Below are 16,356 nucleotides of genomic sequence, written 5' to 3' on the forward strand. Positions count from 1 at the left end.
ATAAAAAAGTTTTCAGTGTTTAGAGCGGTCACCTTCATTCACCTGCAAATGCTTTTATGTGAACCCCTCCCACGCTCCCAGTCCCCCTCTGGGCAGGATAAACGAGGCATCCAGAGAGTTGAGGGGACTCTCTGGAAAGCCAACACCAAACACGGTGGCGTAGACAGCTGGGACAGCTGTGTGTGTGGAAACTTGGGTGTGGCCCACGCCTAGGCATCACACTGCAGGGCACCCCCAGACCTCAGCAGAGAACCAGGAGTCTCTGGCTGCCAGGCCCGTCCACAGAGAGAACCCTGTGCCCGGGAGGGCGCAGGGACAGAGATGGCCGGGCCAGGCTTCGACCCCCATCCGGCTCCCCCGCTTTCTTGCTGCTTGATTGGGAGACCACTCGCCTGGCCTGCCTGGGACAGTCCTGGTTTAGGCCCACTGTCCCTGCCTAGTTAGTAGTAGTGTGTCCTTTCACCCTCGAAAGTATCCCCTTGGGACGATAAACTATATATTCACCCTACTCTGTGACCTTGGGCTTGGACCTCACTTTCCTCACCTGTGGGAGGGAGGTGGTGGATCCTGGGCTTTGCCTTTTGCAGCGTTAGGTGGTGGTGGTGACGGCAGGGGGCGGTGGGGGATTTGATGAGATCCATCTGCTGGTGCCCTGCAGGTGAAGATCACCAGCAGCTTGCCTGTGGTTAATAGTTGGGTTTGTTGCTCATTGCAGTGAGGAGAGAAACCCCATGGGAGCTATGAGGTGTCTCTGTAAGAGGGTGTGAGAAAGGACTTATATGGGATTTGGGCTTGTGTGAGGTGACTTGGGGGAGGGTCTGAGGAAGTGGGCTCCAGACTGGATGCTGTTGAGAAGCAGGGCTAATCCATGGCAGGGCATCTTAATCAATCCTATGTCGGAGACCAAGCTAAGGATGCAATTGGCAAAGAAGCAGCAATCATGCTCCAGCCAGGAGAGGGTTGTGTGGTCACTGACGTACTTTGGACAATGTTCCTGTTTGCTATGCTCAGCCGTAGCCACTGGTGGTCTGGATTTGTCTTGACCCATCATGGTCACAGAGTGCCTTGTCTGATGCTGATATTCTGTGAAATTGTTCGACTTCATCAGAAGACCAGCGGGGCGCAGCGGTGAGGGCCCGGCCGGCTCCTGGCTGTCAGGCTGCTTTTCTTTCTCAGCCTCGCTGCTCCTCTGGGGCCTGCTGGTGACTGTGGATTGGTGCAGCTGGGGAGCAGAATGTGCTGTGGATTTCATTTGAAAAGAAGAGTCTGCGGCTGCTCTTCTGTTCAGTTCCAACCATCCCAACTCTCTGATTTGCCACCTCCATTGGGCTCTGTTCCCTTGACCTTGCCAACTTTCAATCCTGTAAGGACATGGGCCCCTGGGATGGCCCCTCTCTTCATGCAGGTCTCCGGGGGCAGGGGCGGTGCCACAAGGGCCTGGTGGAATGGCCTTGGCAAACCCTGGGATTCCAGCTCTCAGCCCCAGGCTCCGATTGGTGTACCATGGCAGAAATTCCTGTTCCTTCCACCCTCCCGTCAGGTCAGAGGGACTTTGGGAAGTTTCCGCTCTCTGGGGAGGGATGGCCCCTGTCCTTTACTGGGAGTGATCCTGGCGGCAGTGAGCTTGGGCTCTGTGATTGCTTGCTGTGACCTTGGGCCTGTGGTGACCCTCCCCGGACTTCTGTCCCTGTTCTCTATACGATTAGAGGGAGGTAGACGAGATTCCACTTCTACTCCTGGTCCTTAAGCAGGGTGCTGGTCACCCTCACACCGATTACCCCATTTAGTTCTCTCAACAGCCCTAGGGGACAGATCCGTCGACTCCACATTGCAAATGTTTGCTCTAAATCCCAGACTCTGGAGTCAGAGAGACTTGGGTTTGCACTCAGCCTCTGCCAGTTCCTCGCTGTGTGACCTTGGACAAGTCACTGCCCCTCTCTGAGCCTCAACATCCACATTTATGCAGTGGGAAGGATAATACCTGCCTCTCAGGATGCCATGAAGAACTAATGGGTTGATGCTTCCAACACATCATAGGTGCTTGAACAGCGTCTGTGTTCTTCCTTCCCTCTCCGGGTCTCAGTTCCTCACCTGCACAGTGGGGATTAACTCTGTCCCCCTTATAAATGGGACAGCGGGTGAGTGGATTCACCAGGGAGAGGATGTGTGTGGAAGCTCTTTGCAAAGAGTACAGAACATCTATGGTGTGCCAGGTGCTCAGGGGCAGAGGAACTGACAGCAAGCGACAGGGAGCTAAGGGGCAGGGAGAAGAAGCAGGATTACTTGTGCCTGGGCAGACGAAGAAGCAAACAAAGTGCTGAGCGTCTGCTAAGTATCGGGTGCTCCCTGAATGGAACCCTCCCACCAGCCCTGAGAGATGGGCATCCCAGGGCCTGGGCTGGGATTCCAGTATGGGCTCTGGAGCCTGTGCTCTTCCTCCAATGCCACCTGGTCCACACATGTAGCAAGATCCATAATCACCTACTGTGCTGTGCTCACCTGCACATTTCTCATTTCACCCTCAAAATCTGCAAGGTTTGTGTGCGTCCCCACGTTACAGTTGAGGAAATGGAGGCTCTCAGAGGTTGAATAATTTGCCCATCCTCCCAGAGAAGGGCTAAATGGGGGAGAAGAGATGAAGCTGTAGGGCCTTCCACTTTTGGCAGGATTCGTCCAGTAGTCCCAGGTGATTCCAACCCTAGTGAGAACAGGAGAAAGACACACTTCAATAATTCAGGCAGCAAGGTTGCACTGAGCATCTACTTGTGTCTTTCCCTTTGCTGGTGCTTAGGTCAGACACACACCTGCTCCCACACCTTCCATGACTCCCTATTTCCCACGGGATAAGCCCAGACTCCTCAGCCTGAAGTTTGAGGTTCTTTTCAGCCAATTTGTCCACCACTTCCTCCAGTGCCATAGCCACTGGAAACTTGACCCTTGACTCCATCTGCTTAATGCCCTTCCTCCACTTCTCTATCATCCCTCAAGGCTCAAATTCCACCAGTTGCCTGGAGCCTGAACTGGCCTTGCTCTCCCTCCTGGGGCAGAACCCATCCGCATCCCACCCTCTCTTCTGTGTCCTTCCCAAAGGGTGTGCCCTGCTCTGGTCCCAGCGCTGCTTACGTGACTGTGTGTGTGCTGGTCTCCTCACCTGGACTGGGATGTCCTTCAGGGACAGGGGCCTCTGCCTACCCATTTTTCTATCCCCAGGACTTAGCAAAAGCAAGTGGCAATAGTGCTGGTGCAAGAGGATGGAACTGACCCAAATTGAACTGAACCACGTGGCCACCCTGAAGGCTCGTGGCCGCGTTACACAGACCACATAGCACAGGGATGAGGAGCTCTGGCTTTGGCATAACCAGTCCTGAGTCTGGGACTGGGCTTCCCCTGGCAAACTGTGTGACTTTGGCCAAGAGACTTACCCTCTCTGGTCCTCAATTTCTTTATCAGTAAAGTGAGGTTAATAATATCTACCTAATCGCATATGAAGATTAGATGAGATGACGCATATCGAGTGCTCAGAGTGTGCCTGGTGAGCCCTCAGTAAACGGTAGTTTTTATCATTACCATTTGCAGAGTAGAAGGGAATGTGCACGATGTGTAGACATCAGGAGCCAGTGTAGACTTGAGGTGGGCATCCAAGCACTGTATTATTAGCACTTCCCAAATGCAGGTCAATGGACCCAGCTGGGCTGGTGGCGTCAGACTCTCCTGGGAAGTTTTAAAAGTGCAGTGTCCTAAAATACCCCCAGAGAGGTCTGGGATGGTCTGAGATGTGAATAAGCCAAGCCAAGTCATTCTAAAGTGCAGAAGGACTTAGTCTTTTGTTTTTAAACAAGTTATCAAGGACTGGAACGGTTGGAAGATGGCCCAGAGAAGGTGGGGGTGGCAAGCCAGGAATTAGATGGGTAAGACGAAAGGACAAGTGTATCTCAGGCAGAAGGCATGGTGCAGGCAAAGTTCCATAGGAAAGAAGGAGGAAGATGTGGTCCTAAGAACCTGGAGGAGGCTAGTCTGGCTGGAGTGATGGTGGACGGAGTCAGAGAATGAGGCTGGAGCTTGGTCACAGGACTTCTTGAATTCCTACTGCAGAGCTCACATTCTATCTGATGGGCAAGTGGGATCCACTGGTGGTTCTTGAGCAGAGGAGTGACATGAAGAAAGGAATGGTGAGGACGTATTCTGGTTAATATGTGCAAAAGAGAATGGAAGGGCACATACTCGTGGCAAGAAAGCTAGCTCGCGGCCTGTGGCAGGGTTCCAGTTCCCAACCTGACATGGGAAAGGTTTTTTCCACTGTGGAGGGGAAGCTGGGTGGGTGCTAGGTCAGGATTGAAGCTTGGTGGAGCCAATGTCCCAGATTCCTCACTGCTGACCACAAGACCAGCCCAGCAGAGCAGGGGACTATGTGGCAGAGGCTGGATCTTCTATCCAAGTCACCAGAGCCCTGGTCAAGGCAGTGTTCGGTTCAGAGAGAGCCCAGGGGAAGGGCAGGTGAGGGTCCAAGGGACCCAGTAAGTGCCCAGGTCAGATAACTGGCCCCATAGGTGATTCTGCAGATGGTGAATGCTCCCAAGCCACCTGCATATCCTCACATTAACCCTGATGAGAGCAGACCTGGGGTGGAGGGTAGGTGGGCAACAGCAGGCTTTGGATGCCTAGTCTGCCAGCCTGGAGACAGGGAGAGGTCGATTTCATTCATTCATTCATTCATTCATTCATTCTGGCCACAAGCACTCTCTAATCACCTGCTTGGTGCCACCCCCTGTGCCAGGCACTGGGGGCAGAGAGATGTGTCTGACCCATGCCTATCTAGCTGGAGCCCCCCTCCCCTGGGGTAGCTGCAGAGTAAAGAGTAACAGGTCAGAGTGGTCAGTGCTGGGCAGAGGGAGGCACAGTAGGGGTCTGACCCCACCTGGAGAGTCAGCAAGAGCTTCTCAGACTTGCACCGAGCTACGTCCTGAGGGGAGAAAGGGAGAGGAGAGCAGCCTAGACAAAGGCAGGGAGCCCGGAATCACCCCACCATGTTTGCGGAGTGACCCAGGGGTAGGTGTGAGCAGAGCTTAGGATAGATGGGGAGGACGGCTAGAGAGGACACGGGTGGGTAGGTGGGGACTTGACCAGGAAGGGCTGTGGATGCCACCCTGCAGCAAGTGGGAGAGCCCCAGTGGGCTGGATGACAAGTACACAGCTACAGTCTCCCAAGGAGGAGGACCTTGGAACACACAGAGCCGCCCAAAGAGTGGCGGCAGCATCTGACAGACGGAGGTCACAATCCTTCATATAGAGAGCGCTAAAAATCAGACAGGCAAAGAAAAGGAGTTCACTCACAGGAAAGATCTGTGACCCCAGAGAAGAAACAAATGAAAACATGGTCAATCAAAGGAATCATCAAAGGAACGGAAATGAAAACAGCAAGAAACCATGTTTCACCCCGTAACACTGGCAACGTTTTACAAAGATGATGATAACAGACGCTGTTGGCAGAATGTGGAGGAACAGGGTGATTTCTTACATTGCTGGTGGGAATAGAAATGATATGAGCTTCTGGGGGGAGGCGTATGGCAATGTAGGCTAAGTGCCTCGGCACGTGGGCTGCCCCAAGATTCCACACTTCCACACGTAGGAACCTATCCCAAGGAAATAATCAGACAGGTGCACCAAGATGGACTTTGGGAAGGGTGTTTACTGTGGCAGTGTTTATGACAGCTCAAGTGTGGAAAGAATCTAAACATCCAGCAATAGGAGATTTGTTGAAATAACGATGCAGCAGCTCTGCGAGGGAATGGTGTACGGCTGTTAAAATGGGGACCCTACTGATTGAATCACACCCCCTTCCCCGACCTCTCCTTGGTAGCATATGTGATCATTGCCGTTTCACATTTACTTGTGAATTTCTCGGATGACTTTCCGCATTCCCCATCCAATGTTAAGCCCCGTGAAGGCCAGGACTCTGTTTATTATGTTCAATATTATGTCCTTGGTGCTGACTTCAGTTCCTGTGGGCCCTCAGCAAACAGTTATTAAACGAATAACTGAGTCTGTACTTCTTTAGTGTGGTAAAATACACATATCATAAAACTTACCATCTTAACCCTTTTCAAGTGTACAGTTCTGTTTAGTACATTCACGTTACCGTGCAACCATCCCCACCACCCATCTCCAGGTTCATCTTCCCAAACTGAAACTCTGTACCCATTAAACAGTAACCCCCATTCTCCCCTCCCTGCTCCCCAGCAACCACCATTCTACTTTCTTTCTTTCAATATCCCCCTTTTCCCTATACCCCTGTATTTTTTGATGTGGAAAGATGTTCATGATATATAATTGATTAAAAGACACATTATAAAGCGGAACGCAGCAAACACTGTTAATTCCCTCCTTCCTTGATTTTGTCTGGAGGGATCACATGTCTACACCCAGGCGATCAATTATGATTGACCCAAAGCCAGTTACGACAATCCTATTCTCTATTGACAGTTCTGGCCAACGAGACCTGAAAAGAAATTTGTTGGAGTCACTTCTGAAAAAGCTTTTACTTTCTTTATTAAAAAGGCAGACGTGGGCTTCCCTGGTGGTGCAGTGGTTGAGAGTCCGCCTGCCGATGTAGGGGACACGGGTTCGTGCCCCAGTCCGGGAAGATCCCACATGCCGTGGAGCGGCTGGGCCCGTGAGCCATGGCTGCTGAGCCTGCGTGTCTGGAGTCTGTGCTCCGCAACGGGAGAGGCCGCAACAGTGAGAGGCCCGCGTACTGCAAAAAAAAAAAAAAAAAGGCAGACTTGATTAGCTTTGCTGGCGTTGAATACAGATGCAGTGGCTGGAGCTGCAGCTGCTGTCTTGCAACCACGAGAGAAATGCTAAAAGAATCATAGGGATTTTGGACCTGTAAAGTGGTGAACCAAAGCCAGCAACTACTGGTCTTCTAGCTATGTAAGAACATTTAACTGCTACTTATTTAAGTTATTGTGCTTGCAGCTGAACTCACTCCCAACAGGTACAGAATATGATCCTTTATCTATGTGCAAGTATGAATAGAAAGAAATTGAAGTGATTATCTCTGGGTGATGAGATTCTTCTTTTTGAAATTTATATAATGAACGTGTAAATAATGATCAGAAAATAACAATTTTACATTTAGGAAAATGTAATAATGATGTTAGTTCTATTTTAAAAAATAAATAAAACATTGGGCCTCCAGGGGTCACTCCTATCTGAGCCCTGAATTCAAGGGAAGCTCAATGGCCACCTGTGGAACAGATTCAAGCCCCCACGGGGAGGCTGGACTTCACCTACACAGGTCCCATCCAAAACAGTGTATGATTTTAACCTCCTGAGGGGGGCAGGACAGATGCCATGGTGCCAGGGAAACATGAAAACCTGAGGCTCTGTGAGGAGAGGTGAACCTCAAAAGGTCCCCAGTGTGGCTGTGAGGGGCTGGACCACACCCTTGTGGCTCTCGTGTCCTCCCCCTGCTGCAGCCCTGAACGCCCCACCTCTCCCTCTGGGCTTTGAGGCCAGACCCCGTGTTCCTGGCAGAGGCATGTCCCTCATCTCCCAAAGGACAGTCCACCCTCACCCTCAGATTAGGGCCCAGGCCTTCTCCGCTGATGGGCCTGCCAAGCAGGTTCTCAGCCAGCTCCAGGCTGATGACCGGATGACCTGGAGGAAGAGCCACGCTGGGATCTGGGCATGAGGCCCCAGGAGGACGGGGCAGCCGTGGGGTCTGCAGGTGGGGCTGACGGTCGGGCAGCACCTGTATTGGCTATAAACACCTTTACCCCAAGTGGCCTTGCCATCTCTTCCCACAACAAACCTGGGATTATCTCTGTGAAAGTGACCCTGGGGGAAAGCAGAGGAAAGAAGGAAAAAATGCCAGCAGAGAATGAAAGGGAAACCGCACTAAGGGAGCACTGCTGATCCTTTTCTTGGCAAACGTGTCCAGGGTCGCAGCTGCGCTGCCTGCGGACACGGCAGTCGGGACAACAGCCAGCATTGTTCTGTGTGCTCGGCAGTGCCCTCCTCAGTCACGCACATGTGCTGGCTCATTTGATCTTCACCCAGGAGGTAGTGCCTGCAGAGATGCATCAGAGGAAACTGCCCTGGAGCAGCGGGGGCAGAGAGAGCACCAGGGACGCTTAAGGGCAGCAGGGTTTTTTCCTGGGATGGGAGGAAGGAGACTGGACCACGAGGATGGTTTATACCAGCATTCCCTTGGGTGAGGAATCTGGGTACTAGCTTTCCACCTTCTCTTTAGAATGGGATAGACCGGTCTGGAGCAGCTTGACATCCCGGTGACTCCAGTTTTCTTCCCTCTCTTCCTTTCCTGCCTCCTCTTTCCTTCTGCCTCCTTCACCCTCTGAGTTATGAAGCTCAAGCCACCTACCTGAGCCTCGGTTTTCCCCAATGAAATAACGGGGTGCCAGTCAGTGCTGCCCGACCTCTTCCCAGAGAGCACTTTTTTTTTTTTTGGCTGTGCTGTGCAGCTTGCAGGATCTCAGTTCCCCATCCAGGGATTGAATCCGGCCCACAGTAGCGAGAGCACAGAATCCTAACCATGAGACCACCAGGGAACTCCTCCCAGGGACCACTTTGATCTTCCCTGTCTAGGGAAGGGGGGCCAGACTCCACCTCTTTTTCCCTGTAGGATCTTCCCTGGCCTCAGTTTCCTCACCCCATAAGGGGCTAGCAGCCCTGCCTGCGTGCCTTGCGTGGCTGATGCGAGGCCTGGGAGGGGATGGAGGTGACTGTTGCCGCGCTGCGTTTCAGGGCTTCTGGGCTCCTCCCCCTGGGCTCAGATGGCTGCCTTCCCTGCACCACTAACACCCTGACGAGCAGGTGATGGAGATATTTTGGCCTGGGGGTGAGGGCTAGTGACTGGGAAGCTGCCAATGGCACATTCTTCCTGGTCCCCACTCCCACCTGTCTGGGTCCCTGGGGCTGCTGCGGATTCTTTCCTTTCACCCCAGACCTCAGGGCAGTACTTGATGCCAACTGGGTGCATGTCCTTGGGGTCTTTTGGATCCAAATTGCCAGTCCATGATACAGTTGGGTGTTTGTGCGGAGGGGGCGCTGCCATCCGACCATTTACAGCCCCCGGCTGCCCTCTCCCTCCATGCGTGTCTAATGTGATGAAGCACTCTCCTCTGTTTGTGCTATAAAGCATTTTCAGATGTGTCATCTCATGTGGCCTCAGGTCTCCCTGCTGAGGTTGGAATTATTGTTACTAGTTTACTGATGAATCATCTGGGGCTTGGAGAGGAGCGGTGATTCACCCAGGGTCACACCATGGGTTTAGTGGTGGAACTGGGATTAGAACGGTGCCTTGGATCCCAGCCCTGGGCCCTGCCCATCTGCTACCCAGGCCTGCTTGTTCTGGGAGTACTGCCTGGAGGAGGTGACTCTGAGTGGGTCTTGAAGGATGTGTATGAGTTATTAGGTGAAGAACGCTGGGAAGGGCATTCCAGAAGGGAACAGTGTGCACAGAGGCATGGATCTGCCTGGCGGCTGCAGAGTGGAACTGGGCAATCTGGACCACTCTAAGCAGTGCTACATCTTCAGGGAGTAAATCTGTGGCTCCCAGGCTTTGGGCTACCTCAGAATCTCCTGGGGAGCTCATGAAATGCACATTCCTGGGCATGTTCCTAGAGATTCCGGGTCAGTCCGAGGAATCGGCCCTTCTCACAGACTGGTTCCCTGCCCCCACCCCACAGCTCCGATGCCGGTGGTCCTCGGGTTAGTGGAGAAGCACAGCAGGGCTGAGGAGACTGAGGCAGAGCAGTGGGCAGGGCGTAGGGGAGGCGGTAGGTGTGCCGTAAGCCATAGGAGTAGCGTAGGGGCTGACCCTCCTGGACCTCCCTGTTTAAAAGTGCAGCTCTCCCCGCAGCCCTCCCCTTTTCACTTTTCTCCAGGCCTCTTGTCACCACCTCACATACTGCACACTTGACTTAGTGGTTTCTTATGTTTTACCCTCCAAGAGTGAGGGCGACATGAGGGCAGGAGTTTTGTCTACCTTGTTCAGTGATGCAACCCAGCTTCTAAAACAGTAGCTGGCACATGTAAAGTGATAGAGGGGCCTTTGTTCTGTTTATTCATTCATTTATCTTCAGGGTGGAAGAGCTCTGAGCATCTCCGAGGCTGGCAAGCCTTGGTGTGGACAAGATGGAGACAGAATGTCAGAGCACAGTTCCTGGAGGAGGCCAGGGGAATGGATGGGTCCCTCAATCTGCTGGACACCTTCTCCCTTTAAACCTGCAGGGACAGAGCTGGTGCGTGGTGCGGAGGTAGTGCAGGAGGTGGGTGCCACTGGCCTTCATTTCCTCCATGAAGTGCAGGCAGGAAGAGGGGGAGGGGGCAGTGGAGGCTCATGGATGGCGAGAGCCTGGAGTAGTTCCTGAGGGGGGCCTTTTGGAGCAAGTGAAAGCATAACTGAGGCTGGCACTCTAGTCACCACTCTGTTTTGTTCAGAACTCCCAGGACCCCTCCATCCACCGGAAGGGGCCGTACCTTTCCCTGGCCTCAAGGGAAACATTAAAAACTAGCCTCCTGGGCTTCCCTGGTGGCGCAGGGAAAGGTACTTTCCCTGGTTGAGAGTCCGCCTGCCGATGCAGGGGACACAGGTTCGTGCCCTGGTCCGGGAAGATCCCACATGCCGCGGAGCGGCTGGGCCCGTGAGCCATGGTCGCTGAGCCCGCGCGTCCGGAGCCTGTGCTCCGCAACGGGAGAGGCCACAACAGTGAGAGGACCGCGTACCGCAAAAAAACAAAAACAAAAACAAACTAGGCTCCTGTCCCAACGTCTCCAGCTGAGCCATGCACTGCTTTCTAGACATGTCCCCATTACAACTGGACCACAAATTCAAAGTTGTCTCCTCCAGGAAGCCTGCCTGGATCCAGTACCCATCGACTGGGTCCCACAGAACCCAGCCTCTCTCTTCCTTGTGTGACTTGTCTCCTCCTGCCTCTCATCACAGAGGCCTGAGCTCTTACCTGCCTTGCTCTGGGCTCCCTGAGGGCAGGGCAGGGTCTGCTTCATCTCAGGGGCTGGAGCAGGTCGCCAACGAAGTCTGGGCTCTGCCTGGCCTTGGTGGTTAGGCCGTGGGCTCTCACGCTGGGTGCTGGGCGCCCTCTGCTGGCCCAGCTAGACACAGCCACTGCTCGCAAGGCACTGGAAACTTCTGGGAGACACACCTCTTTCCCTGGGCCCAGCCCCTCCCTAGTTCCTGCCTTCCTCCTTTCCTGAAATCCTTCACTGTGCTCTTGAAATCCTGGTCCATCACCACCGCCTTGTCCTCAAACGCCTCTCAAACATTCCTTCCTCTTCTTGCTTTGCCGAAAATCCCTGTCCCCCAAGACACTGCTCCCTCGATTTCCTCTCCTTTACCTGGAGCCTGAGGTGGGGTGGGGCCCTCCTTGCTCCTCACGGCCTCTTCCAGATCACTGTCCTGTCCTGCATACATACACACCATCGAAGTGTTACTGACCAGGGTTCTTGGCCTCCTTAATGGACAGAAGTTGATCAGAGGCCAGACAAGAAATTCAGGCCAGGCTTATTGGGGCCCCTGCAGCAGCAGAGGGGAGTGAGAACAAGTAACAGGTTCCCTAGCTCGCTCGCTCACTGTGGGGGGCGGCAAGCTGGTTCCTTCTATGGGGCGAGGGTAGGGGTGTGTCCAGGGGTCTGGCCAGAGGGGTAGCTTAGGTGGTTTGCCGACCCCCTTGGTGGTGGTGTGTGCAGGGGGCATGCGCAGTGCCCTGCTTTTTTTCCCCCCGACCCCCTGCTTTTCTCCCGGCTCTTCAGAAGTGGCAGTTGGTCTTTTTGGTCTTTTTGTATCTTGCTGCCCATAATTTGCCCCAGCTGCACATGCACGCAGTTATTTTTAGTCCCTTATAGTGTCTTTGTATTTTGCTGCTTGAGGAGATGTTTGTCTAGGTGCAAGCACTGCAGCAAAGGGTCCCAGGTGCCAGCCTGTCTCAGAAGCTCCTGTCATCAGATTACATGCTTTACGTACTGGAGACTGAGCATACAGACACGTTCTCCTGCGGGGGTGATTCCAACATGCCCTGGGCTTTCACTTCTTCTACCTCCAAAGACCTCACCTCTACTTCCTCTCAGCCACTCACTCCCACAGCTATGCTCTTGACCCTGTCGCTACCGGTAGTTCTATCTCCTCTAGAATCTCAATTCCAAACACCCTACCTTCTGATCACCACATTCCCTTTTCCCAGCCCACCCCCAACTCCTGCATCCTTCACTGACACCTGCTGTTGACGGCCCCCTTCTCACCTCTGCCTGTCACTCACCTCCTCCTGTGTCTCAGCTCTGCACACCTGAGGCTTCCAGGTCCAGCCTTCTATCTGCTCACACCCTTGACTCCCTTGCCCCACTCTTTATTGTAATCACAGGCCAAAACCCAATCCTGCTTAGACCCCGCTGTCCACCAGCTCCACTCCCGCACCCAGGTGGCTGAGTACCCAGGTGGCTGAGCACACAGCAAGAGGGAAGCATTCAACATACATGCTTTCTGGTTTCACTTCATTATCAACCACAAACCTCCAGTGGGCCCTTGAGACTGTCCTGCAAACCCACATGTTTTCTTCACTCTTCCCAACTCATTTATTTTAGTTTTTGTTTTAATTAAAAATATAACACCTCTACTTTGCAGGTAATATTCTAAGCATGTTATGAATACCAATTCATTTAATTTTCAAAAAATTCTGTGAGGCAGGTTCTATAGTCACTTGGATTTTACATGAGGAAATGGAAGCGTGGTGGGGGTCCATGGATTGAGCGACCTACACTGGGAGCCTCCGCCCTCAAGCCCCCAGAGACACTGCCTCGATTACATCTCCCTTCCCCTTTCTCCTCACACCTCCAAACCTTCCCCCATCCTTCCTTCCAGCTGATGCCGTGCCTCCTATTTCCATGAGAAAACACATACAGTAAAGAGAGGCCCCCAGCAGCTCCCATTCCACACCAACCTGGCTGTACCTCTGCCCCCTTCTCCACCCCCCCCCCCCCACCTATTAGGATAAAGTGTTTGTGCCCTGTCTCCACTGCACCAGAAAACATCCCTTCCCACCCACCTAAGAAATTCCCACCCCTCACCTTCTGGTTGCCAGCTTCCCTCCTCTGCCCATTGGCCTGCTCTCACGGTTCCCATCTAGGGGAAAAAAGCTTTCTTGGTCCTCCTACTCTCTCTGTCCACAACACTTTCCTGCTCCCTTTATAAGAAAGTTCCTTAAAGGAGCTGTCCGTACTCTCTGGCTATCTCAGTTCCTCTTCCTGCATTCTCCCTAGAACCCTCTTCATTCAGACCATTCTGGTGCTAAACCTGATGGGACCTTCGGATCCCATCACCTGATCTGTTAAATCAATTTTCCGGCCTCACCTTACTTGACCTGTGGGTTGCATTTGACCCGCTTGGTCACTTCCTCTTCTTGGACACACTCCCTTAGTGATCTCTGCGAGTCGGTGGCTTTGAATATTATCGATATGCTGGCAACTTCCAGCCGAGCGTCTCCCTGAGCTCAGGTCACATGCCACACTGCTGATGTAGTGTCTTGGTTGTCTGGTGAATGGTCCAGACAGGGGCAACCAGAACCCCGCAGCTGCCCTGCTAAGCCTCTCCCCCTGGACTTCCCAGCTGCCTAATGACAGCCCCGTCCTTCCAGTAGCCTCGGCCAAAACTGGGAACCTTCACACTTCTTTTTCTCAGACTCACATCTAAATGGTCGGCAAATGCAACAGGCTTTATTTTCAAAATACACCCAGAATCCAACCACTCTCACTGCCCCACTGATGCCCCGGTCCAAGCCACTAGCAGTGGCTCACAGTCCCCTGGCTGCTTTCTCTGTTTCTGGTCTCGCCCCCTGCCATCTTTTTTCTAACCAGCAGTCAGAGCAATCCTTTAAACCATCAGGGCATTTCACTCTTCTGATCAAAGCCTGCCTTAGCTTCCCACCTTACAAGACAAAAGCCAGAGTCCCCAGAATGGGCTACACCCTTCTACTGGATCTGCACCCCAGCCCGGCGGTTACTGCGCTGCCTCCTGGTCCCTCCTGGCTTGTCCCTTCCGTGGCTGGGCTTGTGCACCCACTGTTCCCTCTGTCTGGGGTGTTCTTCCCCCACCTCATGTCCATATGGCGCATTCCCTCAGCTCCTTTCTCCCAGTGTCCCCTTCTCACTGACGTCTTCTCTGACCACTCTATCATCTATCTATCTATCTATCACAATTCCGAACATGGAACACAGACATTGAGAGTCCCCTTGAATTCAGTTCAGGGTCTATAACCTCGATTTTGTTTTGTCTATGCAGAGGTAAACATTATATACACATACGTAACCATCTTATGGAAATGAGATCATAACCTACTTTTTAAAAGTGATTGAATTCGGACATCTTTCCATATCAATATATAAACATCTATGTCATTGTTTTTAACAGCTGCAAAATATTCCACTGTGTGTATAGTCTAAAATTTGTCCCTCCATATTGATGGATATTTGGGTTGCTGAACCAATAGAAGAATTCAGTGAGAGCGAATGAAAGTATGACACCGTGGCAGATCAAAGTGACAGTTTTATTCCAGAAGACAGTAATGCTGGAAGGAGAGAGCTAAGTGAATCGACCTGTGGCCGTGGGAGCTCCCATGGGACCAGATGAGAATGTCCCACCCTGCCACGCGATGTCTGGGCTTTTTTTTTTTGTTTTTGCGGTATGCGGGTCTCTCATTGTTGTGGCCTCTCCCGTTGAGGAGCACAGGCTCTGGACGCGCAGGCTCAGTGGCCGTGGCTCACGGGCTCCGCGGCATGTGGGATCTTCCCGGACTGGGGCACGAACCCGTGTCCCCTGCATCGGCAGGTGGACTCTCAACCACTGCACCACCAGGGAAGCCCGATGTCTGGGCTTTTTATCCTAGAGACTCCTTAGTGAGTCAGGGGCTGTTTTAAGAGCCAAATGCAACCATCCAACAGCAGAAGTTCTTATTAATGAATATGCTCCTGTTCTTGACCCCTCGTCCAACCCGAGCCATGGCCCACGCAAGTCTTGTCCTTTGATGGTGAACATACTGGGGGCCTTGCTGGTTCAGGTTAGGGTCTCCATACCCTTCAACTGCTCTCAAGTTTTCACAGTAACAAGTGTTGTACCAGTAGGTGCCTCTTCGTTCACTTGTCTATTTCCTTGGGATGACTTCCTAGAAATAACTTTGCCAGGTCCAAATGCATGCATGTTTTGACGTTTTGGTATCTGCTAGAGTTATTAAAGGAGCAGAACAGAGAGCCAGAGATAGCTGCCAAGTCATAAGGGAATTTAGTTGCTGATCAGGTGTCATTTCTAACCATTGGAGAAAAGGTGGCTTATTGAATAAATGGTATTGGAGCAATGGGCTAGCCATTTGCCAAAAAATAACCTCACTCATTATGCAAAAATAAATTCCAGCTGAAGCCAAGGTTTAAATGTTTTCAAAAAGGAGAATTTTTATATGATCTTGATAAGGGGGAGGCCTTTCTAAGCACAGCACAAAAGTTAGAAATCATTAAATAGAAGACATAAATTTGACTCCAGAGGAAATAAAATTTCCTATGGAGTAAAATGCCATAAAGTCAAATGTCAATCAACAAATGTGGGTGGAAGGGGTGTGGGTCACCTCTGGGTGGAAGCTGCATGCGATTCACCACTTCCGCTTCCCTCCTGCTTTGGTGGGTTTAGCAAAGTTCTAGATGAAGGTGGCTTCTTCAGTCTGGCTCTGGGCTGAAGCAGGGCTCCAGAGCAAAGCCTGCGGTGGACATGCAGTGTGAGAGAGAAACAAGCCTTTGTCATTTGAAGCACTGAGATTTGGGGGTTGTGCGTAACTGAAGCAGAACCTAGCCTATGCTGATTGATTCCCCAAGCAATGCTGGTGGGACTATATCGGCATCAAACATTCACGTGCCTTTTTAATTTTTTTTATTTATTTTTTTTTGCGGTACGCGGGCCTCTCACTGTCGTGGCCTCTCCCGTTGCGGAGCACAGGCTCCGGACGCGCAGGCTCAGCGGCCATGGCTCACGGGCCCAGCCGCTCTGCGGCATGTGGGATCTTCCCGGACCGGGGCACGAACCCGTGTCCCCTGCATCGGCAGGCGGACTCTCAACCACTGCGCCACCAGGGAAGCCCCATTCACGTGCCTTTTACATAGAAATTCCACTTCTGGAAATTTATGAAACAGAGAGGCTCACACATGTGCAAAGAGGCATGGATGAGGCGAGGCATTGCTGCTTTGTTTGTAACAGCAAAGGGCAGAAAACAATCGGCACACCCATCAGTCAGAGATTGGAACATACATAGAATGGAATCGTCTGCCACCAGAGAAATGACGAAG

Source organism: Mesoplodon mirus (genome assembly GCF_964341445.2).
Source record: "Mesoplodon mirus genome assembly, chromosome: 3".
Taxonomy (NCBI): Eukaryota; Metazoa; Chordata; class Mammalia; order Artiodactyla; family Ziphiidae; genus Mesoplodon; species Mesoplodon mirus.